This window comes from Trichosurus vulpecula, chromosome 4, assembly GCF_011100635.1.
Source record: "Trichosurus vulpecula isolate mTriVul1 chromosome 4, mTriVul1.pri, whole genome shotgun sequence".
Classification (NCBI taxonomy): Eukaryota; Metazoa; Chordata; class Mammalia; order Diprotodontia; family Phalangeridae; genus Trichosurus; species Trichosurus vulpecula.
In genome coordinates this window covers 186166108-186192838 of record NC_050576.1, presented here as the reverse complement: position 1 = coordinate 186192838, position 26731 = coordinate 186166108, and the positions used below count along the sequence as shown (strand labels likewise).

Genomic DNA, 26731 nt, shown 5'->3' with positions numbered 1-26731 from the left:
TTGTCTCGTTCATGGCCTCAAATATTTTGAGTATGTTCTGTAACTAAAGATCTTTTTATGTAGTGGGGATTGGTTCTTAGTCAACAAATCAACAAGCATTTATTAAGTGCTTACTGTGTGCCAGGGACTATGCTAAGCTTTCCTTGCTTATGAATTGCTATGACTTCTAACTGATGAATTTGTGTCAGTTCCTTTCATATTATATATTGAGGAAAAACCAAACACTACCCAGTAATTTCCATTTGTTGGCTGAAAATTCTAGTTAAATAACTATATCACGTTAAGTGATTTCCCCTTTAGAGTTACAGTAAGAGAGACGATTTGATTTTGTTCACTTTGGACATTGTCCAACAGGTGGCAGCAGAGGGCTACAGCAGCTTTAATAGGGTTCTCTCAAATTGCATTAACATCTTGTTATAAATTCTTGACAATATGCAAATATATTACAAAATTATCTGCATAGCCTGGAAGCTAGCTCAATCAGGCATGTAATACATGCAATTTAATATTAAAAATTAATAATTTTGATTAAATAATTATTGAGATTTTCTACAACTCTGACAAAATAAGACTTTAGCATCCAAAACATTCTTGTAGTAAAAGATTTGGGAACCCGTAAAAAGTCACAATGTGATAGGGAATTTTCAAAGGAAGCATAAATAATTTACCTGAAAAAATTGGTGAATTCTGTCTTGTGCATGGCCTCAAATATTTTGAGTATGTTCTATAACTAATATCTTTTTATTTATCTTAATTTTCTCTAATCTCTGTTGGTTGCATTATAATGAGTGTAGGCATATAAAAGAGTATTCGTGGCATGATGAATTAGCAACTTTATAACATTAGACTATGTAAAACATTGTAATATGTAATTTTAGAATCTTAACATACGAAGGGACTTATGAAATCATCTGGTCCATCTTCCTCCTCCATTTAGGAATCTCCTCAATTTTCCTGTGAGATTCACTGAAACTCTACTTAAACCCTTTCAGTGACATGAAGGTACCTTATAAGGCAGCTCATTTCATGCTGGGGTAGCTTTAATTGCTAAACAATTAGCTTTTCCTTATTTTCAGCTAAAATTTGCCTTCCTGTGACTTCTACCTATTGGTCCCAGTTCTTTCTTCTGTAGCCATGTAGAATAAGTAATTCTTTTTTTCCAGAAAAATGAGCGAATGAATGAACAAAACATTTGTTAAGTGCTTACTGTGTGCAGAGCACTGAGTATACAAACAGAAAAGTTTGAATAAGATTAAGGAGATAAGGAGGTTTTGGATGCAAGATAGATGGAAAGGTCCCATGGTCCTTAGGGTACAGTGGCAAATCAGATGGTAATGCGTATTGAAAATCTGCAGTTTTCATATGTTCTGTATGGAGGAACGAACACCTAGTTTTTAACCAGTGGATCTGGCTTCAAAACCTAACTCTGCCACTAATTAGCCTTGTGACTGGGTGCAAGCCACTTAGCTTTCTCTTTCTTCCTGTCCTCATATTTAAAAGCAGGGGTTATAACACTTGCACACTTTCACTAATAGTCTCATAGGCTTTGGAAAGTGTTTTGTAAACAGCAAAATGCTACATAAACGTAAGCTATCATTTTTCATTGTGATGTCACTCCTCTACTCAAAACCCTTCAATGGTTCCCCAGTACTTACAGCAATGGTCTCCAAACTTTTCTGATTACAAACCCCACCAATAAAAATGTTTAAGCAAATGTCCTACTAGATGTATATTTATTTATGAATAATGTAATGCAGTATTCCATAGCAATGTTCTATGTAGATTATAAAACTAAAAAATAGAAATTGAGAAAAAGATGAAATAAAAATGTGTGGCACTTTTTTGAGCTATTCTGCCCAACTTGCATCCACATTTTCAGGCTGGATCTCCAGGAGGTGATTACATTTGGGTTTTAGTGGTAACTCTGTGAAGCTGTACTTCTAATACTTCTAATAGCTCATGAGACCCTGGCACCAGTGTGCTTCCTGGCTAGTAGAGCCAGTAGCTCTTGACAAAGGCATTCACTAAGACGGTATCACAGTAATGACTTTATTTTTGTTTTTGTGGTAAAGCAATCAGATTAAATGACTTGCCGAGTAAGTGTCAAGTGTCTGAGGATGTATTTGAAACTCAGGTTCTTCTGACTCCAGGGGCAACGCTCTATCCACTGTGCTACCTAGCTGCCCCATAACTTTCATTAAAAAGAAAAAGATGGCATAATAATAACAGTGGGTACAAAAGTACTCTCCATAAATCTGGAGCACATTTTCTGACAAACATACACAGTGTCCATGGGAATAGTAGGTTCAAAACTAGAGTAGAATGGTAATGAGTTCCACATATAGCATTCAAGTATGGCAAAATCAACTTACAAGAATGAACCTTCAGGGCCTAGAAGTCCTTTTTCTCCTTGTAGAGTCCTCCTGAAGCTCCACTTGTGTGCAGCATCTGTGTTGGGTTTATTGTCCAGCTGGGCTCCTAAGATCTGGTCTTCCCCATAATTGATTCTTGATGGTCAAGGTTAGTGCTTTGAACCTGCTTTCTCACTTGGACGATTGACTCTCTATTTCTATGTCTGTCTGGAGTGTGTGTTTCTATACCCCACTGGATATAAAATCTTCTACTGGTCCAGTAGCTCAAATGACATGATCAATGGTAGGGGTGGGAAGGGAAAAGAAGAAAGAAAATCCTTTCTCCCCAGTTCACTGCCCTCTGTTATAGGTACATGGGTCCCTTTCCATAACTGAATCCAATTCAAACTACAACTGTTGAAATTCATTCAGCTATTTACAATCCCCAAAGGCATAGTTGGCTTATTTTTTCAACTAACTGAACTGTTTTCTTCTTGACCCAATCAAAGGAGTATGTACTTAATAAAGGGATGGTTGGGAGTAGATTCATCTTGTTTACACATTAAAATGTCTTTATGTGTTACTACATTCTGTGACTATGTCAAATTGTTTTCCCTCTCAACCAAAATCCTTGAGAAAAGCTTTCTACACCAGGTAACTCCACTCTCTTTCCTCTTACTGACTTTAAAACCTGTGCAATCTAACTTTTGACCTCATCATTCAAATCAAATTACCCTTTCCAAAATCAACGATGGTTTCTTAATTGCCAACTTTAATGGTCTTTTCTCAGATCTCATCCATTTTGACCTCTCTGAAGTTTTTGACCCTGAAGATCACTTCTTTTTCCTTGAAACTTTCTCCCTTCTAGGTTTTCATCCTGATTCTTCCTCTGTCTGACCAGCCCTTCTCAGTCTCCTTTGCTGAATCTTCAGTCAGTACATTAACTGTGGACATTCATGAAGGCTCTGGGAGGATCATGTTTTTTACTTTCTTTTTATTCCCAGCACTTAGCACAGTGCCTGGCACATAGTAGGTGCTTCATACATGTTTACTGACTGACTGAGCAACCATTACTTGGATAAGGTTTTGCATCTCTTGTACTAAGCTATTTATTTGCCTTTCAATTCTTTCCCTTATAACTTATTTCACTTATAATATCTTTTTTTTTAAATCAAATTTGGGTGTGTGGGGTTTTTTTTTGTCTACATTTCCTCCCTTCTACTTCTCTTATCCTCAGAAAGCAAGAAAAACAAAACCTGCTACAAACATGTATAGCCAAGCAAAACAAATTCTCTCATTGATCCTGTCTAGGGGGGAAAAAACCTCCATCTACACTCTGATTATCTCAGCTCTCTATCTACACGTGGGTAGCATGTTTCATCATGAGTCGTTCAAAGTTGTTTGTCTTTACAACATTATTATTGTATTTATTGTTCTCCAGATTCTGATCATTTCATTTTGAATCAGATCATAGAAGTCTTCCTAGGTTTCTCTGAAACCATCCTCTTCATTATATAACATCCTTTTCAATCTTTTCTTTCATCTCTTCCAGGAGTTCTGAGACTCTGTCCATAGTGGCTGTGGAGTTATTTTCTTTCTTTATGCTTGTATCTTGGATATCTGTGGATCTACAAGATTAATTTTTCATTGATTTCTTTTCTTTTTCATGTTTTTAGCTTTCCTTCTTGAATTGAGAAGTGGTTGACCACATACTTGGAGTCATGCCAGAGCTCCCACTTTGGAGACAATTAGACTATAGAATAAAATTCAAATTCCCTACCTTGGAAATCAAGCATCTCTGTAGTCTGGGTCCTTTCTAATTAAATCTTTATATCTAATATTACTCCCCTCCTCATATTCTACATTCTGATTGACCTAGACTGGTAATAGCCTTGTGGAGCTTATGGTATTTTTTCCTCTTCCCTTCCTTTATTCATGTTGCTCTTTATATCTCAAATTCCTTTTCTATTTCTTCTTTGTGTAGAATGCTACTTCCTTCAAGAGATAATCATCTTCCACATGTCTATTTGATCATTATTTAGTTGATAACGGTAGGCAATGGAGAATCTTGTGCAGAAGAGTAATATGATAGAGCTCACTTGGTACTTTTTTTTTTAGAAAGATTGTGTGACATAATGAATAGAGGACTTGAGTTGGAGTCAAGAACACCCGGCTCTCCCCCAGTGCCTGGCACAATGCTGTGCATGTAATAAGCACTTAATAAATTCTTGTTGAATAGAATTGTTAGACTGATTACAATCTAGCTTGATCAGATATGCAGTAATAAGATTTCACAGAAAATATTAACAAAATTTGACTGAATAATTTTTAAAAGCCGGTCTCATGCTGTAGAAAGAAGGCTTACTTAAGAGTCAAGATCTGAGGTCTAGTTCTCCCTCTGACTTATACTGACTAGGTGACCCTAGGCAAATCACTAAACCTCCAAGCACTCGAGGCAACTTCTTTATGACTAAAAGTTAAAGATGAATTGATGGTTCGCATTTGTGAAGGGAATTCCCTATACCAAAGAAATTATAGCTTAGAACAAAAAAACCCTATTAAAATCTGAATTACTAGAGGGGAAAAAAGTACTCCTATTTGCCTTATTTCCTATAGTTCTTCAGGCTCTACAAAGGCAGGGTATAAATGGGATCTCTGTTTTCTGGCTACTTGGATTCCTAGGACATCTTTTCAAGATAAACCAATGCATTGTGCAACAAACACCCTTGAAGACAGTTCCAGAGTTTTGTTTGTAACTGAAGAACTTCCCATCTTCTAATCTGTGTTTTAGGTACGTGTAAGCAGTGATTGGGGGAGATTCAGATTTTCTCCCTTTTTCTTTTATCATTTCAAGACCTTAGTCTCCAAAGTTTGAGCTAACCTTCTTCTCTATCCAGACCCCATCCAAATGGGGCAGCCATTCTGTTCCACTCAGGTTTGGGTGGGGATAAATTCTTTGAATAGATTGTCCAAGACTGGGACTAACTTAGAAGTAGATGACATAATCAAAGTTCAGGTCCAGCCCATCATTGTAACATTCATTCTCTCATTAATTGTTGTCCAATCAGAGTTGATCTGCCACCCTGTGGAACACCTACTCTTTAAACTGTGAGCAGAAGCCATGATTGTCTTTGGTCTAAGAGACAGATAAACCAAATGACTATCCTTTTATTAAAGTGCTGGTATTATTAATAAAATGATTTAATTATCCAGAAATTATATCTCTTGAATCTTTTTAAGTGTCACACTTACTTTACTATTTTGTAACCTTTTTGAGGTCAGGAACTTATGTATCTAATAATGATAATAGTAATACCAATATACATCATTTATATAGTTCTTTAGAGTTTACAAATATATATATTTTTCTGTTTATAAAGTAATGCTTTATATAAATGATGTCATTTTACCCTCACAATAATCCTGTGAGTTAGGTAGGACAAGGACCTTAGATGAGTCATTTAATCCCTCTAGGCTTCAATTTCCTCATCTCTAAAATGACGGATCTGTTGAGCTTTGAGGTCCTTTTCACTTATAAATATGTGCAACTTATTATCTCCATTCTATAGATGAGAAAACCTAGGTACAGAGAAATCAGGTGATTTGTCCACAGTCATCCTCCTGACTCTCATCTCTGCCCTCTTTCTGCCACCCCATACATAACGCCTTGAACCGTATACTTAATAAGTGTTGAAACTTGACACAGATGAAGACAGTTTTTAAAATGAAGTATAAGATGATCTCCTGTGAAGAATATTTCCATAGATTCAATAGTAAGGAGACCATAATGAATTTGGAAAGCCAACATAATTAATTTTTAAAAAAGTAAAACTAACAATAACCCTCTTCCCCTCCAAAAAAAGACAAAGAAAAACAAAACCAAGCTTCCCTCCTTAAAGGGGAGCCCAAAAACATGCCCCAAAGATGTGCATGTGGAGTTTCTAGAAGGGGTTTCTTCTGAGCTGTTCAGGCTCACTCTGTGCTGGGAAAAACAGTCCAGAATTACTAAAACAGAATATCAAAGGACCTCAGTTAAGCTATGCTAACTTAGTTCAACTAACTTAGTTCATGGTTAAGCTATGCTAACTTAGTTCTGCTAACTTAGTTCATGGTTAAGCTATGCTAACTTAGTTCTGCTAACTTAGTTCATGGTAAGGCAAGTCATTTAGTTTCCTGCAGATCAAGTAGTTGCAGATCAGCTTTCCTGACAGTGAGGGTAGGTAGTGTAGTTTAAAAAAAAATCAAGCAAAGACTAATGATAACCTTAATATGTAGTAGTAATTCATGTGTCCAATAACACTAGTGGTAATAGAAGTATAAAACATTTATATAGTAATAATAATAATAAAAGCTGTCATTTATGTAACACCTGAGGGTTGTAAAATGCTGTGTACATGCATCAGCTCATTTAGCTCTCTCGTGTCTGGGGCTATGAGGTAGGTGCTGGTATTATTAAGTACAAAGGCTGGTGGTAGGACCTGGGAATCGTGTTTTCTAAACTCATTTGGGACTCATCTGCTCTTCTGGAACACAAGGATGAATTCTTTTCTTATTTAGCAAATTATGCTAAGAGAAAAGGTATAGAGTCCTTCAGTCCTTTCCGTAGTCTGGGAGCTAGAGGCTAGAATTTTTTAGCAAATGAGCTTTCCTGGCTTGGGTGGGTGGGTAAGAATTTGGCAAATTCTTATGAAAAAATTTTGGGGGATGTATGCATATTTTAGCAGCTACAGAAGCATAGCAGTGACCAGCTGGGCCTGAATGAATGGACTCCATGCCAAAAAGTTAAAAACAAACAAAAAATTACATATCTACCCACAGGCCAATGCTAGACAGATCCTGGCTGACACATTAGATTTTGGTAAATAAACAGAAAAGATATTAAGCAACTATTTTTGAATACTGCTTTCGCTAGGGCCAAATGTTCCCAGAAGACACAGCTTTGGAATAGATTATTTAACTCTAAATGAATGGGTCTTTGAGTCACGGGAGCCCCTTTCAAACATGCTGTTCGTATGTTCTGAAAAAGTTAATGTTCTACTTTTCCTACTTCTTAGTCTAGATACACTGAAAATTAGAGGTAGAAATAATTAATCTTAGCATCTAGGAAGGACAATTAGTTTAAATAGGATGTATTAGATGGCACTCCCTTCTTGTTTCCCTCTCCTTACATACCTATGCAACTTCTATGACAGCATCCCAGGAAGGTACTCTCTGGCCTAGCCAAAACCCTCCCAATTCCATTCACTTGCATCCTAGGTGATAGCAACACAGATGAATTACTCTTTGGCTTAGATCCAGCAATGGTCATCCCACCAGAGGTTTCATGGTGTTCCAGGTCTCTGCCCATGGGACCCTGTGTCCTGGAGTTTGAGATCTCCCTAATCCTTCCTCTCCACCAATTCTCTGTTCAATTGAATTTGATTTTTTTTTTTAAAGAAAGAAGTTTTCTTTTTCTTTCCTTTCTTCCTTCCTTCCTTCCTTCCTTCTTTCTTTTTCCTTTTTTTTTTCTTTTCTCTCAGTTTCTTATTAGAAAGAAGGGGTTCTGGCTTTGCTGCGCCATAAGTAACCAAGGAGACCCAGCAGGGCTGGTACCACATCCACACCCAGAAAACGATTTTTACCAGCTTTTGCCAGTAGCTGCGTTGTATCAACACAATCACTTCTACCTCAAACTGCAGTGCAGCATCTTCTGGGATAGAAGGGGTGGGCTGAGGGTAAAGGAAGAAAGAGAACCCGTGTTTTCTGCAGGCTAAGTGAGGAGGATTTATTGTTCTTCACTTCTCTCCCCCACACATATCCAGCAGGCTCTGCTCCAGGCCTGAAATGACCTGTTTTTGTCCATGCTTTCTAACCAAGGGATCTCTGATAATCCAGAGAGGTGTCAACTACTTGTCTGTCTTCAAGGCTGCCCATGTAGTCAGTGTGAAGCTTATCTCCAGAAGCAGTGAGTTCAGGGCAAGCCTCAGGGGACTTTACCAGGGTCTTCAGTTGGAGGATCCACTTGGAACTTTCAGTCTCATCTCCAGGCTCCACTAAGCTCTCTGACCTGCAAGCCACAATAGTAGCAGCTAGTGGAAGTCATGAACAACATGAAGGCAGGGCTAGACATGGGGCAGAACATGGGCATGGGCACTGGGGCTGGCAACATTGAAAAGCAGAATTTCCTTTCTGAATTTATTTTTAAAAGTTGATCTGAGTGCGCCTTGCTTGCTGCTTCCCAAGGTACATTTTTCAATGCTTGTCCCAGACACCAGAATAGCTAATTATGACCTGGAGTATAATAAATGATTTCTAATTTGGATGTGACTAGTATTCAGTCTCAGCTACATTCTGAACAAATTAAGTTAAATAGTACAGGGAAACAAATCCCAAACTGTCAAGTCTAGGAAAGAGAACACAATGCCAGAGGAAGTTGTGCAACCTCCTTTAGCGTTGTTACTCAAGAACAGGACTAAATAGAGTATCCTTTGGCACTAATTAATGAACACAGGTAGTGTTACCACCCAAATGGCCCCTGAATGAAGCAGGGAACTTTCTACTGGAGATATGTTTATCTTGCAAGTGACAAAGGATTAGGGAGTTTTTGCTAAAGTTTTCATTTGGGACCACAGAATTTAAATTTATTCCCCCTGTCAAAGGGCAATGGAACTTGTACAGCAAAAAACAAACCAACCCAAAACACAAAAATCAAAAACTGGAGAAACCACTAGAGGTCTCTTACAAACCAAGAGAATCCTATAGTTTAACTGGATGTGCCTTCTGATCTGTACTGCAAAAACAACTTTTATAACTGGAACCATGTTCAGGGATCTGAAATGGCTTTGGAGATGTCTAAGGTCTGATCAATGCAATGGGCAGTCTTGACTCCAGAGCACAAGCCACCTGCCTCTTCACAGAGAGGTGGCAGACTGTAAGTACAGGATGGGGCATACCTTGTCACACATGGACAATATGTAGGTCTGTCATCTTACCTGTATTTTGCTATGAGGGAGAAATCTATGGTGGTGGGGGGTGAGGTGGGGAGGTCAGAGATTAGGAAGTGATAGCAAGATTTAAAAAAGCATAAATAAAACATTAAAAAAATAGCTCGGGAATACTATCCCTTTCCTAAGACCTAGCATTTTCTATAAATTAAGACAACCTTTACCTCAGGAGTGTATATACAACAAATAGGTGTATACGTACAATATATAGCATATGGTATACAGATGACACTAGTGTTTGCTATATCTGATTATGTAAAGTTAGCTTGGGAGAGAGCTTTTATAGACAGCTAAGGTCTCCCAGTGGCTATGTGGCTTCTGAGAGTGTTTCCTTGCCTTCTCTTCTCTGATGTTTTCAAATACAGTTTTGAAATCTTTCTAAAAATCTTGTTGCTTATTTTTATCCCTAGCATTTCTGGTAAATGGAGCAGTTTCTCAATGGAATATATTCAAGTATACTCTGATCATATTGGACTATTAGCCACTGGCTCTGCTCTTTTTTTCTTTCATTTTATATTTTATTTTTCCCCCAATTATATCTTAAAACAATTTTTAAACATTTTAAAAAAAGTTTTAAGTTCCAAATTCTATCCCTCCCCTCCCCTCCCCCACCTGAGACAGTAAGCAATCTGATATAGTTTATTCATGTGCAATCATGCAAGACATTTTCATATTAATCATTTTGTAGAAGAAGACTTGAATAAAAAAGAAGGAAGGAAAGAAAGAAAAAAAGAAAGGAAGGAAGGAAGGAAGGAAGAAAGGAAGAAAAGGAGAAAACAGTATGCTTCAGTTTGTATTCGGACGTATCAGTTTTTTCTCTGGAGGTGAATAATATGCTTCATCATGAGTCCTTTGAGACTGTCTTGGATCATTGTATTGCTGAGAGGAGTTAAGTCATTCACAATTCTTCATTGTATAGTAGTGCTGTTACTGTGTACAATGTTCTCCTGGTTCTGCTCACTTCACTTTGCGTAAGTTCATATAAGTCTTTCCAGGTTTTTCTGAAGTCATCGTGCTTGTCATTTCTTATAGCACAATGATATTCCATCACAATCATATGCCACAGCTTGTTTAGCCATTCCCCAATTGATGGTCATCCCCTCAATTTCCAATTGGCTCCACTCTTCAATGCTCTTTGGGACAGCTAGGTGGCACAGTGGATAGAGAGCTGGATCTGGAGTCAGGCAGACTAGAATTCAAATCTAGCCTTCAATACTCAATAATCATGTGACATTTCTCCTCTGATTGCCTCAATTTCCCCATCTGTGAAATGGAGACAATGATAGCAGCTACCTCCCAGAGTTGTTATGAATATCAGACGAGTTGATAGGGCATGGCAAACCTTGAAGCAGTATGTGAATGCTAGCTATTATGATTGTTTGGCACACCTGCTTTTGAAATAAGATAAACACATTTGGAACGTCTTATTCTCTACCTTGAATTTCATTCAACACCATGATTTTCTTTGCATGTAATAATGGATGTTAGGAAGCACCAAGAAACAAAACATGCAGTAGATATGCTGTTCCCCAGACCTGTAATGCCCTCTCTCCTCTTCACCTATTAAAATTCTGCCTATCTTTCCAGAATCAGCTTAAATTTGTCTCTTTGGTAAAAGTTCCCCTGACCACTCCAGCTGGAGCCCATCTTTTCCTACACTGAACAATAGCATGTATTGTCAGTACCACTCAGTTGGCATTTGTTATGGACTGCCTTGGAGTATTTTTTTTTTTAACGTGGAGAGGTCAAATTTCTCTAGCCAGACTTTAAGCTCCTAAGGGCAAACACTAGGTCCTATACTTCTTTGTCTTTTCTAAAAGCGTCTACCATCGCGCCTTGAATAGCACAGGCCTTCAGCAAATGTTTTGGGATTGAGTGATATTTCAAGGACTCCAGTAGAGATGGTTTACCCTTTACCCACATTGCTAACTTTCCAGTCCTTGGCAGATGGGCTATATGAGTCATCCACTACTCAGCCACTAACCTTCTGGGGTGAAACCTCTTTGCACTTAGGCAGGCTGGTCCTTGGAGAACAGAGACTCACAGTCCAGTACTCAAAAAGCTCTAATTCAAAGCTTTTCTAACTAGGTAGGATCTCCCAGAGGTTGTGGTTCAATGAACATGGTCTTTGAGAATCCAGAGTTGCCTTACCACTGCAATGAGACATCAGCGTAGGATTTCAGCGGTTTGGTTGATACTTCGGTTCTTCTGTAGATGTCCCTAGCATGAAGATGGGACTCATGTGGATGTCGCAGGGCTCATGTCTCCAGCAACTCCAAGGACATCTTTCTTCAGTAGGGAGTCCAAAGCCTTATGGTAATGTTATAAGGCTGGAGGCAATTCAGGTCCCTGGGGTGAAAGATGAAACTCAACCTAAAGAGGAGAGTTATATCATTTGTTTATGGGCTACTGTGGTTCCTTTATGTTGCTTTGCATCTCTGCAGTAAAATAAAGGCTGGCCTGTACCTGATACCTGCTGTTATTCTGAAATTTTGCAAAGAAAATAGCGACTCTTTTACCCACATCTGTGGAGATCTGGTCTATGTTTTGAGGTTCTAAAGAAATATGATTAGGGGACCAACCTACAAGATTAAACCTGAAGCTTTGGGCCATGATACACTAGTAAATACCAGTTAGTCAATTTATTAAGTATTTATTATTTACTTTCTTATGTGCCAACCACTGTAGTAAGCACTAGGGAGACAAATATAGGCAAAAATACAGTCTCTTCCCAAAAGTTGTTAAATGGGAAGACAATATGCAAAGAGCTATACACATACAATATAGATACAGTGTTATTGGAAAGTAATTTCAGAGAGAAGGCACTAGCAGAGTGTGTATATGTGTGTGTGCAAGCGCGTGCTCGTGTGTGTGTGTGTGTGTGTGTGTGTGGTCTGGGGAGGGCACTAGGAAAGGCTTCTTGCAGAAGGTGGGATTTGAGCTGGGTCTTTAAAGTCAGAGGAACCAGGAGCCAGATATGAGGCCAAAGAACATTCTAGCCATGTTGAGGGGGCAGGTGGGGAGAAGAACAGTCAGTGCAGAGACAGGAGATAGAGTGTGGTGTCTGAAGAACAGCAAGAAGTCCAGTGACTCTGGATCACAGAGTATGTGGAAAAGACTAAAGTGAAAAGAGATTGGGAGGGGCCTGGCTATAAAGGGCTTTAACTGTCAAACAGTGTTTTATATTTGATCCTGGAGGTAATAGGGAGCCACTGGAGTTTATTGAATAGAGAGGTGACATGGTCAGATCTTGTGTGTAGGAAAATCACTAGTAGCTGCCTGGGGGATGGATTGGAGTGGGGAGTGGGGAGTGGGGAATAAGGCAGAGAGACCAACCAAAAATCTACTGTAATAGTCCAGGAGAGAAGAAAAAAGGGCCCACACTATGGTGGTGTTTCATAGTGTTCCACAATATGGAAATAGTTGAGAGTTCTTTCTTGGCAATCAGGGTTAAGTGATTTGCCCAGGGTCACACAGCTATTAAGTGTTTGAGGCCAGATTTGAAATCAGGTCCTCCTGACTCCAGGGCAGGTACTCCTTCCACTGCACCACCTAGCTACCCCTCAAAGGTTAATTTTCCAAAGCTTTGTGATTCATTTAGTGTAGAGGCTTCTTCCACTGACACCACAACCCTCCAATAGCCTTTTTTTTTTTTTAATTTCTGTGGCTGAAAATTTACCCTGCTGTGGCCAGTCTGGTCATAGGTCTCTCCAAATTAGCAAAGATTTAAACATTGAGCCAGGATTTAAAGTCTTTCCAGTTGGGCAAGGCCTTCAGAGCTTATGTTGATTTTAATGAGTGATACACCCTGGAAAACAGTCCTTCCTCCTCATGCCCTTAGTACAGAATGGGCTTAATAGATTGGAAACCTGAACTGTAGAAACTAAGCTGTAGGCTTCCATGGCAGCGAGTGAAAACACAGGGTGTGGTGTTCTGTCCCTGATGAGAATATCGGTATGATTAGCACAAGACCATTTTCCCTGGGTTTCCCACATGATTTGGTAGCTGTCAGCATGGGTAGCCTAGAAGGGTGGATCATTTCTCAAAGCAGGCTGATCTAATTGGGCTGAGGACAAGCCCCTCAATGGGAGCATTGGAGAGCCTCCATAATCCGGCTCCACCTTGACTCTCCCATCTTACCTTACTTACTGTACTCCTAGGCCCCAGGACTGAGAGTTAGAAAGGACCTTAGAGGTCATCCAATCCAACTCCTTCATTTTACTGACAAGGAAACTGAGGCCCGGAGGTATTGAGTGACTTGCCCAGAGGCCGCACTTCTGAGCTGAGCTGGGATGTGGATGCAAGTCTTCCTGATGCCAAGTTCAGAACTCTCTCCACCACACCAGCTGTCTCTATGTCCCTGTGCACATCTTGTTTTCTGAGCTACTTTGTATTCTGATTTTGCACTACTGTCTTCTGCCTCTGTGCTCTAGCTTTTACTGTCCTCCATAACTGGACTCCAGTCTGTCAAAAGTTTTCCTTTCCATCAAGACCCAGAATGAATTTAGGGCCTTCCCAGATGCTTTTGTTGTTGTTGAGTCATTTTTCAGTCATGTCTGACTCTCCACGATCCCATTTGGGGTTTTCTTGGCAAAGATACTGGAGAGGTTTTGCCATTTTCTTCCCTAGCTCATTTTATGGGTGAGGAAACTGAGGTAAATAGGGCAAAGTGACTTGCCCAGAATCCTACAACTAGTGGTTTGCCCTTTTCTTTTCCAGCTCATTTTACAGATGAGGAAATTGCCCAGGGTTACACAGCTAGGAAGTGTTTGAGGCTGGATTTGAACTCAGGAAGAGTCTTCCTGACTCCAAGCCTGACATTCTATCCACTGTGCCACCTAATTACTAAAGAATTATCGAGTATCTACGCTCCCTATACAAATATTTACTTGTTTAAAAAATGTATATGTATGTGTGCTGTACTAATCACCATCTACATTTCAAAACGTATAAAAATGCAGAAATTTTAAAAAGAATAAACTGAGTAGAAAATAATATTTGATCCTAGATTCAGTAGGGAGCCATTAGAATTTACTGAGTAAGGGAGTGACGTGATTGGACTCAAACCACTTTGGTGGCTGTGTTTGGGAGGGATTGGAGAGGCAAGGGACTTGAGGCAGAGGTGACAATTAGAAGGCTGTGACCAGTAGTCCAGGAGAGAGTGGATGAGGGTGTAGACTGTGAGGAGAGAGAAGGGAATAGATACAGAAAGTGTGGAAGTGGAAAGGACAAGATATCTGACAGCTGATTGGATAGGTGGGTGAGGAGTTGAAGAAAACAGTAAGGCTGGGAATCAAAGTGACTGGAAGGATGGTGGTGCTCTGGAAAGGAACAGGGACATGAAGAAAGAGGGATGAACTTTGGGGAAAGATAATATGGTGCATTCTGCCTCTGGCCATACCTGTTCATTTTGTGTGATTCACTCTGTCCTACCCTAAAAGAAAAGCAGGGCTCCTATTTTCTGGTCATTGCCTGGAGCAAATGGCAGCCAGGGAATGATCTGGGGGGCAGGGAATGGGTATGCCCCAAGGTCACCTGTGCAGCTGCTACTGAGTATGTCCCTTTTCAGTTAAGTTATAACTGCTCAGACATGGTAAAACTTGGATCAGAAAGGGGAGGTTTGGAGCTTGCATAGTGAAGGAAGGGGATGGAATGGAGGAGAATAAGGGTAATTATGGTCATATTATGACAGCTAGGTGGTACAGTGGATAGAGCCCCAGACCTGAAGTCAGGAAGACTCATCTTCCTGAGTTCATATCTGGACTCAGGCACTTAATAACTGTTTGACCCTGGGCAAGTCACTTTACCCTGTTGGCCTCAGTTTCCTCATCTGTAAAATGAGCTGGAGAAGGAAATGGCAAACTACTCCAGTATCTTTGCCAAGAAAACCCCAAAAGGGGTCAGGAAGAGCTGGACATGACTGAAAATGACTGAAACAACAACAATGGTCATATTGGAGACAAGCCCCATGACTGGCCCGGGGTTACACAACTAATGAACAGAGAAGATATCATAGGAACCCAGGTCTTCTGACTTCAAATCCATTCGCTCTTTCCACAAAGGTCATGTGCTAGATGAGCTTATGATCTCTCAGTAGAGGTCTCTAAATTCCTTTGCAGCTCTAAATTTGTGATTTTATGATCCTCTATCCTGTAATGCAAAGTAAGAATAAATGCAAAAGAGAGTTTAGAGTGCTGCGAGAGATCCTAAGAGATCCTAAGTGGTGGACAATTACACGAGAATTAATAATGAGTAGTGTGTTAGCAAGCATATCCATAGCTGAAAATGAACTAGAGTCCAAACTGCAGTTATCAAATACGTCATCCTCTTCCTTTCTTCCTTCCTTCCTTCTTTCCTTCCTCCCTCCTTTTCTCTTCCCTCCCTCCCTTTCTTTCTCTCTCTCTTTCTTTTTCTTTCTTTCAATAAGCATTTTTTTTTTGGATTTTTACAGGATACTTCCCTTTGGTTTAAAAAATAAAGCAAAATGGGTGAGCGTAGAGAGAAGAATGGAAGCAGAGAATTAGAAAAGGCCACTTTTTGACCCCTGCCAGTGGACAGGGCTCTAGTGTCAGTGCATCGTGGGCTGTGACAGAAAGGGAAAGACATAGAGCTGGGCAACTGATGCAAGCACAAAGGAGGTGTGTGTTTCTTAATTCTCTTCTCTCACCATCCTCCCTATAATAATTCCAACTCTCCTTTTACAGACAAATAGCATTTCATAGCATGTTCCTGAACAATGAGTGCCATACCTGGGAATATTTTCAGTCTCCAGCTGGCAAGTAACCCCCACCAACTTCACAGAGAAGTATGTGTTGTAATGGAGAAGAGTGAGATCACAAGAAATTTATTAACATCTCAAATTCTTCTTTCTCTTTCTCCTCCCTTTTTCCTTTCCATTTCTGCTCTCCCCTTTCCCTCCTCTCCCTTTTCCTTTCCCCCTTTCTCTCTTCCTCTATCCTTCTCTCTCTGTCCACTCCTCTCCCTCCTTTTCTTCTCCTCCCTCTCCTCCTCTACCTTCCCTTTTCTTCTTTTCTCTTTCTTTCTCTTTCCCTCCTCTCCCTCTCTCTTCTCTCTCCTTCTTTGTCTGTCTGTCTGTCTGTCTCTCCCTCTCTCTCTCTTTCTCTATCTCCCTCTTTGTCTCTCTCTCTGTGTGCCTCTGTCTGTCTCTCTGTCTCTGTCTCTCTGTGTGCCCATCTTTTCCCCTCCCTTTATTTCTTTCCCCTTTTCTCTCTTCCTCTATCCTTCTCTCTCTGTCCATTCCTCTCCCTCTTTTTCTTCTCCTCCCTCTCCTCCTCTACCTTCCCTTTTCTTCTTTTTTCTTTCTCTCTCTTTCCCTCCTCTCCCTCTCTCCTCTCTCTCCTTCTTTGTCTGTCTGTCTGTCTCTCTCCCTTTTTGTCTCTCTCTCTCTGTCTCTCTCTGTCTCTGTCTCTCTTTCTGTGCCCATCTTTTCCCCTCCCTTTATTTCTTCCCCCTTTTCTCCTCCCTCACTGTCTCTCCACCTTGCTTTCTTCCTTGTCTCCCACTTTCCCACATCCCTCTCTCTCTCTGTCCCTGTCTCTCTCCTCTCCTCCCCCCACCTCTTTATCTGGCTTTTATTTCCACTCCCTCTCCTCTGTGGCTGAGTGAGCCCATCAAAGCGTCACTAGTGAGTCTCCTTTTCTGAAGCTTTTAAAAACAGTGTTTCTGCCTTAAACAGATGGGAACCTGTCAGAGCAGCATGGAGATAATTATCCTTTCAAACTGTGGGAGGCTTCTCGATGAATGGGAATTCGGGCACTTTCCTGCAGCTGCATCAGCAAAGCCTTGTAATCTAGTCAGTTCACACTAGGCATGCCAGACTCACCTGGCTCAGTACATGGACAGAAGACAGTCAATCCAGCCCTAAGTGACTGGGAAACAAGATGCTGGTGTTTGCCAGAGCTGGGGGCTCTGTTCAGTGTTTGGATTGCCAGTGATTCTATCCTTCCAATTAGACATCAGCTCTTACCAAAGTCTTTATTTCTCTCAGAAAAATGGAATAAACACTTGATGCTGTCCCCTTCCTCTGGAATGCCCTTGTCTCTCCCCCTTATCAAACCTCACCCATTCTCCAAGGACTAGCCCAAGCTCAGCCTTCTCACTTCCCTAATTCCTCAAGTACTCGCAGAGTCTACCCCCTCTAAACCACCGGTCTCCAAAGTTGGGCCAAAGGACATGTGATCAACTAGTCAGAGGAGTAGAAGATGAGTCATATTGTACTCTCTCCTCAATAACCAATCATGAGGTTTGTCTCCAACACAGCCACAACTACCCTTTCTTTCCAGTTGTTGTTGAGTCATTTCAGTGATGTCTCACTCTTTGTGACTCCATTTGGGGTTTTCTTGGCAGAGATACCAGAGTGGTTTTCCATTTCCTTCTCCAGCTCATTTTACAGATTGGGAAACTGAGGCAAATAGGATTTAGGGATTTGGCCAGGGTCACACAGCTAGGAAGTATCCTGAGGCTGGATTTGAACTCAGGCCTTCTTAATCCCAAGCCCAGCTCTCTATTCACTGCATCACCTAGCTGCCCACATTTCCAGATCCCCCTCTAACTCTGCCTCCTCCCTTCCACTGTGCAAGCTATGAAACTTCTCCCTTCTGGGCCAGTCTTTGAGTGTCATAACCTAACCTCTACCCCAAGTCCACAACATTAGCCATGCAGGTGCCATTGTGAAAATTCTGCCCTTCCCCACATACCCATTGCTTGGCCCCAAGATCACTTTATGTCTAAGACCCTCAGAGGGTGGGCTTTGTTTTCTAGGGAAGTGACCTATAAGAAAGAACCCGATCTCCCTCCTTTTCATCTTGGGTGGGACAGAATGAGTCACACAGGATGAAAAGGCCTGGACAGATGCAGCTCTCCTCATGGTCTTTTCTCCCTCAAACCCAACCCTTTTCTAATCCTTCTTTCTGTCCAGCCTCCCACCATCCTTCCATTCCCCCAGGCTCACAATCTCTGGCTCACCTTTGCCTTCTCGCTCTCCCTTACCCCACATATCCAATGAGTCATTTCTACCACCATGGCATCTCTCGTATCCCTTCCCTTCTCTACTCACACAGTCACCACCTTACTGCAGGCCCTCACCACTTCTCACCTGGATGACTGCAATAGCTTTCTAATTGGTCTTCCTGCCTTAAATCTCTCTCCTTACTGATCCACTTTCTTACACAGCTGCCAAGTGATTTTCCTAATGTTCAGGTATGACAATGTCACTTCTCTATTCAGTAAGCTCTAGTGCTTCCCTATTGATTCAAGAATCAAATATTAGTTCATCCTTTCAAAATACCTTGTTTTGCCTAATGTGAATAATTAATGATACAGTAGCATATGTGTGAATATATAACGTGTAAATGTACATATATTGATTTTCATCCTCAATTTTTTTTAATGATGGGGTGAACAATCAAAAGAGTTTGGAGACCATTGTTACAAACTATGAGGTAGGCCAGTGGAAAGTGCACTGCATAAGGAGTCAGAGGACAGATGTTCAAATCCTAGTTCTATGAGTTATTTCATCTCTTCCTGCATCTAGAAAATAAATGTTGATTACCTCTAAGGCTTCTTCTAGCTCTAAATCTATGAGCCTTCTCAGACTTTACACGAAGTGACTTCAAACAAAAATTTGGATATGATATCTGAGGATCCTAAGATTTGGAGTTGGAAAGAACTTGGACATTATCTGGTCCACCTAGCTCTTTTTACAGATGAGTATATGAAGGCCCAGAGAGGGCAAGTTGAGTTGTCACACAGCTATTAAGTAGTAGAGAGGGCGTTCAAATCCAGGTTCTCTGAATCCACATCAAGCACTCTTTCTACTATATCACATTGCCTTAATACATTTTATTTTATTTAAAAAAACTGAACTTAAGTACCAAAAAAGAGCATTTCCCTATACAAAGAGAACACAAAAAGAGGACTGGATATGAATCTGTGAATTTCCATTTTATGCTGTTTGATTTTTTTTAAAAGTGTGTAATAAATTCTATATGTTACTTTCAAGACTATATTGATTGTCTGTGCTTCCTTCTGAACTTCCTTCTATTTTCCTCTGTGCATTTCAAAAAAAAATGTTTTTAACAATCTTCTCTTTTTTTGGAGTCATTATTGCTAACCCTGACCCCTCTATTTGTCCCTTCTCCATTAAAAATTGAGAGAGTGGAAGGAAGGAAGAAGAGGGAGGAAGGAAAGAAGAAAGAAAGAGAAAAGAAGGAGGGAAGAAAGAAAAAGAAAGAAAGAAAAAGGAAAGAAAAAATACTTTACAACAAATACACATAGTCAACCAAAACAAATGAAGAGTGGCCATGTCCAAAAAACATATGTCTGTTTCTGCATCTTGTGTCTATCACCTCTCTGTGAGGAAGTGATTAGCATAAACTTTGTTATCAGTCTTCTGGAATTATGGTAATCCATTGTATTGATCCAAATTTGTAGTTGTTTTCCCTGTGTAAAGTGTTTTCCTGGTTCTGCTCATGCCTTAATACATTTTAACCAAAGCCCATGACAACATTGCAAAACTCTGCTGTAAATGGCATTGGTTTAATTATCTGAACTAATAGCTCTTGTAACATTTCATTCAATTTTATGTTTTCATGGAAGTTATGAATGACACTGGGGGAGGTATGCTTGTTGTCTGTAACACAATTTAGCATTGAGATACTGACTGGTTCTTCAATTGTTTAGGGGTTTTAGTCTTATCTCCTAATTAGATTATAAATCCTGAAGAGCAAGTGTGTCTCTTTAGTTCCACAATATCTAGTACAATACTAAGCACAGAGTAGGTGCTTGGTAAAGACTTACTGGGTGACTGATAGATAGATGGCCAACAAAGGAGGATAATTCACCTCCTTTAAATGTTCTCCTTTAGAAAATCTCTACTCTTTCCTTTGGGTAGTTAAGGCCATTCTTCAGCTTGAAATATTGGTTGGAGTTTGTAGCTACTTAAGAGCTGTGGTTCTTTCCCAGAAGTGGCTTTATGTTAGTGGGAGTGTAACATGGTCCTTCATGTTTTGAAAAGAGAAGTGGGGTTCTGGAGATCTGGGTTCAAAAACCCCAATTCTGCTGATAACTTACTATGTGACTTTGAGCAAGTTACTTTATCTCTAGGACTCAGTTTTCTTTTCTGTGAAACAAGGGAGTTGGGCTTAATCTCTATGGTCCTATTCTAGGGTTTTATTCTAAGGATCCCTGTTTAAGTCAAATTGATATTAAGATTTTTGAGTTACTCTAAGGAGGAGTAAATGTGACTGGTGTAAAAACCATAGAAATCTAGGCTCATTTAACTCCTACTTGTCAATCCATGTTCCTGCTCAGAAAGAAGAGAACTATACTATACAGTACTGGGCATTTTTAGGGTAAGGAAGTTGGTCTCTATCCAACACTCCAGTTTGAAGATCTAATCAGAGAAAGGAAAGTGCCAACAATGAGATGTTAAACTAATTATAAACATGCCAAGTGATCTCCTTACAGAGTGTGAATAAATTTTCCTTAATTGAATTGGAAGGCACATGCTATTGACCAAGAACAGATTGTCCACATCTCTCAGAGGACCCTTAAATGACAGTCAAACAGTTCTAGATTCAGTTCTGGTGAGTTCTAGTCAGGAACATAATTGTAGAGGAGGCCCCTGGGCATACACCAGAGGGTAGTAAAGGGGGAAGGGAATTTTTTCTCCTGTCTTTTCTTTTCATTAGACATGGCCTCTAACAGCAGATCTACTTGTCTGGTATGAGACATTTCATCTACCAATTCAAGAATTAGTCAAGAGAAATTAAGGTACAGTTGAGATCCACCCAGCAGGAAACAGAGATACATTCTCTTCAGACATGGACACAGAGAAAGAGTCACTCAGAGGCCTTAGTAGCTTCAAATAATATGAACCCAGCAACACAGAAACGAGTAGATTGGGAATTCAAAGGAGAACTAGCTCCAGCAGTTGAAAACTGAGCAATGTTGAGGACTCCATAAGGAGAGAAAGGACATAGATCCTGTAGTACGAAAGGTTTGATTTTTCTTGGCCATATATTTTCCCTATATATCTGCCTTACTACCACTGTTGTCTAAGCTTGTGACCAGTCTTCCCACCAATACTATGAACTTATGGGAGAATAAGTTGTAGTTTTAAAGGGGAAGATTTTGTAGCTATAACATTTATTATGTCATTTTGGTAAAGATTGTTGCTTTTAGCTAATTGTATTTAGCAGATGACTGTAAAGAAAAAGTTCACCAATGGGGGCTTTAATTTTGGATATGCTGACCCCCAGTGTTCCCTAGAAGTAGCAGCTCCTACTTGGATACAGAGCTTAGAGGGGGAGTTACACTTTACTTTATACTACTTGGTAAAACTGGGAGAAAACCTTCTTTTTAGGGGCCTTAAAAGTTACCCTTCATTTTTGCACAAGAAGACTAAAAGCCTTTCTAAACAAAGGCAAGGGGAAAACTCCCTGAACTTTTTTGCTGCTTAATTACATTGTGACATTACTAGTCATATTCTTTAGTCTGAATTTATCTTCCTGTTTAATGATATTGAGTTATAATCAAACTGAGGAATCCAGGTTATAGGAAAACAATCAGAGCTGACTTCAGGGCTTTCTTTTTCTTTTTTTTCCTTTTTTTAAGGGATATTGGGAAAGATTTCTTTTTTTTATTTTTTTTAATTTATTTATTTAACATATTTAGTTTTCAGCATTGATTTTCGCAAGAGTTTGAATTACAAATTTTCTCCCCATTTCTACCCTCCCCCCCACTCCAGGATGGTGTATATTCTGGTTGCCCTCTTCCCCAGTCAGCCCTCCCTTCTGTCACCCCACTCCCCTCCCATCCCTTTTCCCTTCCTTTCTTGTAGGGCAAAAATGATTCACTTTGACTTTTTCTTGGGTTTCCTCATCAGGATTCAGTCTGGTACATTTTGTTTTTGGCAGGGCAATTTTGGGGTTAAGTGACTTGCCCAAGGTCACACAGCTAGTAAATGTGGCAAGTGTCTGAGGCCGTATTTGAACTCAGGTCCTCCTGACTTCAGGGCCAGTGATCTACTCACTGTGCCACCTAGCTGCCCCATGGGGCTTTCTTTTTCGAAAAGCTGTTCTCTGTCTCTTGCCTTCCATTTCATTGTGTGTTCTTTCCCTGCAATTTAGCAGTCCCTGAGTCATCCATTTGGGTGTTGAGGGTTAGGTTAATTCATGGTCTTTTGCTAAACAATGGGAGGACCCTTTTTTGTTGGGGGGGGTCCCTGTGTCAGTGGAAAATACTCTTGGGTTCGCTACTATGGTACGGGCTAGAGGCTATGTCTCCTTATTTTCTTTTCCTCAAGTAGGATGGGAGACTCTGGCTCTGGGTTGTCCGATAATTCCATAAGGAGTCAGGATTAGTGGTCCCTTGCCAACCTTGCATGGAGTAATTGAAGTTACTTTCCATCATCAAATGGGAGAAAGGAGCCAGTATATCTGCAACCTGTCAGAATGCAGCAAACCTGCACTAAATCTTTGTTTTTTCTTTGCATTCCATGCCTTTGGAAGGATATCTGTCAATCAACAGGCATTTAGTAAGTTATTGTGGTTTGTCCTTCATTCACAAAGAGGACCATAACATTAAGGAAGATGGTGCCATGACTTGCAACTGAATTGGATTTGAGTGAGGGAGGGCTGTGCAGTCACCAGCCTCACTTTCTCCTCTAGAGCCATCCGGGTCCAGTGGCCAGCTATATATCAGGACAACTCGAGATGGTCAGGGATGCAGTGGGAGACCTTGGCCTTTTCAAGCTAAGGTCTTTAACAAGCCTCAGTTTGACTGAGGCAATACCCATTTAGTGATTAGGCCTGTTTAATAAGTGAATCAAGGGATGGATTCTTTAATTAAAAAAAAAAAGTAAATACTTCCTATGTACCAGACACTGTATTAAGCACTGGGGATATAAAAAGCAGAATGAACCAGGCTGGACCCTCAAGGAACTTATGTTCTAACGGGGGCAACATCATGAATGTACAGTGTTCTTAATACAGTTTTAGCTTTTGTGGAAAGTTATGTTGACTCAGTTACCCATTATTCCCAGCCCTGCTTGTCAAACAGCATTGGGGAAAGCTCTGAGACATCAAATCTGCAGCTTTTTGTATTAACTTGCTCTTTGTCACATACCCCTACCTGCAAATTGCCATGTTCTTTCTACCTTGGGGAGGAACTGAGATGCAAGTGCCCAACCTGTTTTGCTGAGCTGGATCTATCTGGATTGTCTTAAAGTTATCTATAAAAGCTATCCCCACCTTGAAGCCCTTGCTGATTTCCAGTGATCAGCCATCACTACCTTGACGTACTTATGATAAAATCCTTTTAATTCTCTTTGTCCTGAGTTTTGCCTCGCTAATCAGGGTGAAAGCCCAAACGAAGAATCTTTCTTTCAGCACTTTGATAGCTTAAACTCATTAAGCTTAAATAGCTTAAAATTGAATTAAGGCTTTAATATCCTGTATATATTTGTAACATGTACAAAATTAATACAAAGCTTTGGAGAGGGGGTCAGGAATCAAGAACGGCTTCATGCAGAAGATAGCTCTTGAGTCAAGTCTCTCAAGGTTCAATCAAGGAAACCATGGATTTCAAGAGGAAAGCACTCTTTCCAGGCACAGGGTGTAAGTGCAAAGATGGGAGATAGGATATGGTGTGTGATACAATGAATAGGCTGGTATGGCTGGATTTCATTATTCAAAGAGGGATATCAGAAATGTGTCAGGGTAAATATGTAACAAGGAGCTCCACGGGAAGGGATGGGGGTGTGGGTGGGAAGGGAGCCGCACCTACAATACACTTTTAAGTTTAACTCGTATTAACATTTTCTCCATCACTTTAAGTTTACGTAAGCAAGAAAATAGTAAGTCAAACTTATTTGTAACATTTGCTGATTTCCGAGGTGTAATTGCTTATATTGAAAATTTAACAATTGGGGCAGCTAGGTGGCACAGTGAGGGGAGCACTGACCGTGGAGTCAGGAGGACCTGAGTTAAAATCCGGCCTCAGATACCTGACACACTTACTAGCTGTGTGATCTAGGGAAAGTCACTTAACCCCAATTGCCCTGACTTCCCCCTGCAAAAAAAAAAAAGTAAAAAAAAAAAGAAAATTTAACAATCAGCTCTCTCTGGAGTTAGTTTGAGGGGACTCCTGCATACCTCTGAGTAATGTTTAAGAAGGATGGAAAAGCAAGAAGGGAAAAGGATGTGAAGAGATTGAAATGTGAAGTAGAGGAGTTTATATTTGATCATAGAGGCTATAGAGAATCCCTGGTGGGGGGCAGGTGCCATGATCAAACCTATGCTTTAGGCAAATCACTTTGGCAGTGGTTGGGAGTAGAGAGACACTTGGAGTCAGGAGGAGGCTATTTCAATAATTGAGGCAAGAGGTGATTAGGGCCTGAACTAGGGGGGTAGTTGTGTGAGTGGAGAGGAGGGTACCTATGCAGGCAAGGATGAGGTGAGAATGAGGAGTTGAGGATGTCACTAAGGTTGCAAACCCCTTGGTTGGTGGTGTCTTCCACAGTAATGGAAAATTTCAGAAGAGGAATGGATTTTGGGGAAAAGATAATGAGCTTTTCACTCCCTTTTGGGGGAGGGGCACTTTCATAAAAACATGATGGAGAAGAGTTATTCATGGTTTACTGCTGCCCAGATTTTTCAAACACCCAAACAACCTGCCTTTTGTTAGCCCTTAACATATTGTTTTTCAAAACAGTGAGAACAACAGTTAATGTAATTGAGCTTAAGGAAAAGGGGAAAAAAAATCCAATGTCTGGTCTGACCTACTTACAAGACAATCAACATGTGACACTGAAACCCTCCTGCTTTAGAATGAGTCACTTAGGAAATTCTCCACGGTTTGATTTTTGGAGAAGAAATTCTGGAAAATCCTTCCCTTGTGCTCTCAGTTCTAAGAAAGATAAGAATGAGTTAGTGTTTGTTGGTTGTTTTTTTTTTAACGGATGAATGCAGAAAGAGAGAAGTGAGTAAGGAACTATTTTTAGTTCTTCTCTCCTTCAGAACAGTGAACTCCAGCCCAGTATTTATGGCGAGGGTCCTGAATTTGGAGATGAAAGTCCTAGATCTGGAGTCATTGGTAGCTAAGGTGGTGCAGTGAGTAGAATGTTAGACCTGGAGTCCTGAGTTCAAATTTGATCTCAGACTTACTGCCTGTGTGACCTTGGGCAAGTCACTTAACATCTGTCTGCCTTGGTTCTTCATCTGTAAAATGGGGATCATATAAGTACCTACCTTCCAGGGTTGTTGTAAGGATAAAATGAGATAATATTTGTAAATAAATGTTGGATATTAGAATGATCAAAGCCTGAGTTTGAATACTGGTTCTACAGCTTATCATAGTATCTACCTGACCTTGGACAGGTCACTTCCCCTCTTTGGGCCTCAGTTGCCTCATCTATAAAGCAAGAAAGTTGGATTGGATGGTTTCTAGAAAGTCATTTCCAGCTTCACATTTTATGATCATTAAGGGGAAGTTATTTTGGAGCAAGCTTTCCAGCTCTAAATCCCATTTGCTAGATATATCCAGTGCTTTCTTGCCCCTTCCCTCCCCCATTTGTCAATGAGTCAATAAGCATTTATTAAGCACCTACTATGTGCCAGGTACTGTGCTAAACGCTGGGGATAGAAAGGAAACAAAAGACAGTCCCTACTCTCAAGGTGCTCCTAGTCTAATAGAGGAGACAATATGCAAACAATTATGTACAAACAGGATATAGACAAGGTAATCTGGGGATAATCTCAGAAGGAAGGCATTACCATTAATGGGGAGTAGGAAAAACTTGTTGCAGAAGGTGGTACTTTAGCTGAGATCTGAAAGAAGCTAGGAGGCAGAGGTGAGGAGGGAGAGAATTCCAGGTATGGAGGACAGTCAGGGTAGCCAGGTTATGGCTGGCTTTAAAAGGCAAGTAAGGATTTTACATTTGATACTGAAGGCAAGAGAGCCACCGGAATTGATTGGAGGTGAGGTGGGGTCACGTGGTCAGACAGGTCTTTCTTGCCCCAGACTTGTTTGTTGTTGTTTAGTCACTTCAGTCGTGTATGACTCTTTGTGACCCCATTTGGGTTTTTCTCAGCAAGAACACTGGAGTGATTTGCCATTTCCTTCTGCAGCTCATTTTACAGATGAAGAAACTGAGGCAAACAGGGTTAAGTGACTTGCCCAGGGTCACACAGCTAGTAGGTGTCTTATTTGAACTCAGGAAGATGAGTCTTCCTGACTTCAGGTCTGGCTCTCTATCCACTGTGCCACCTAGCTGCCCAATTCATCAGGACTCATCCTTTAAATCATAGATGGATAAGTGAAAGGAGCTCCCACACTGGGATTTACTCATTCTGAGGAAAGTACAGATTCTTCTGA

At 40.4% G+C, this 26731-nt stretch overlaps 1 pseudogene; it reads right to left on the bottom strand.

Annotated features, from left to right (window-relative positions):
• Nucleotides 1-7840: 7840 nt before the first annotated feature.
• The window catches only part of LOC118846965, a 36175-nt pseudogene continuing 17284 nt past the window's right edge, over nt 7841-26731 (bottom strand).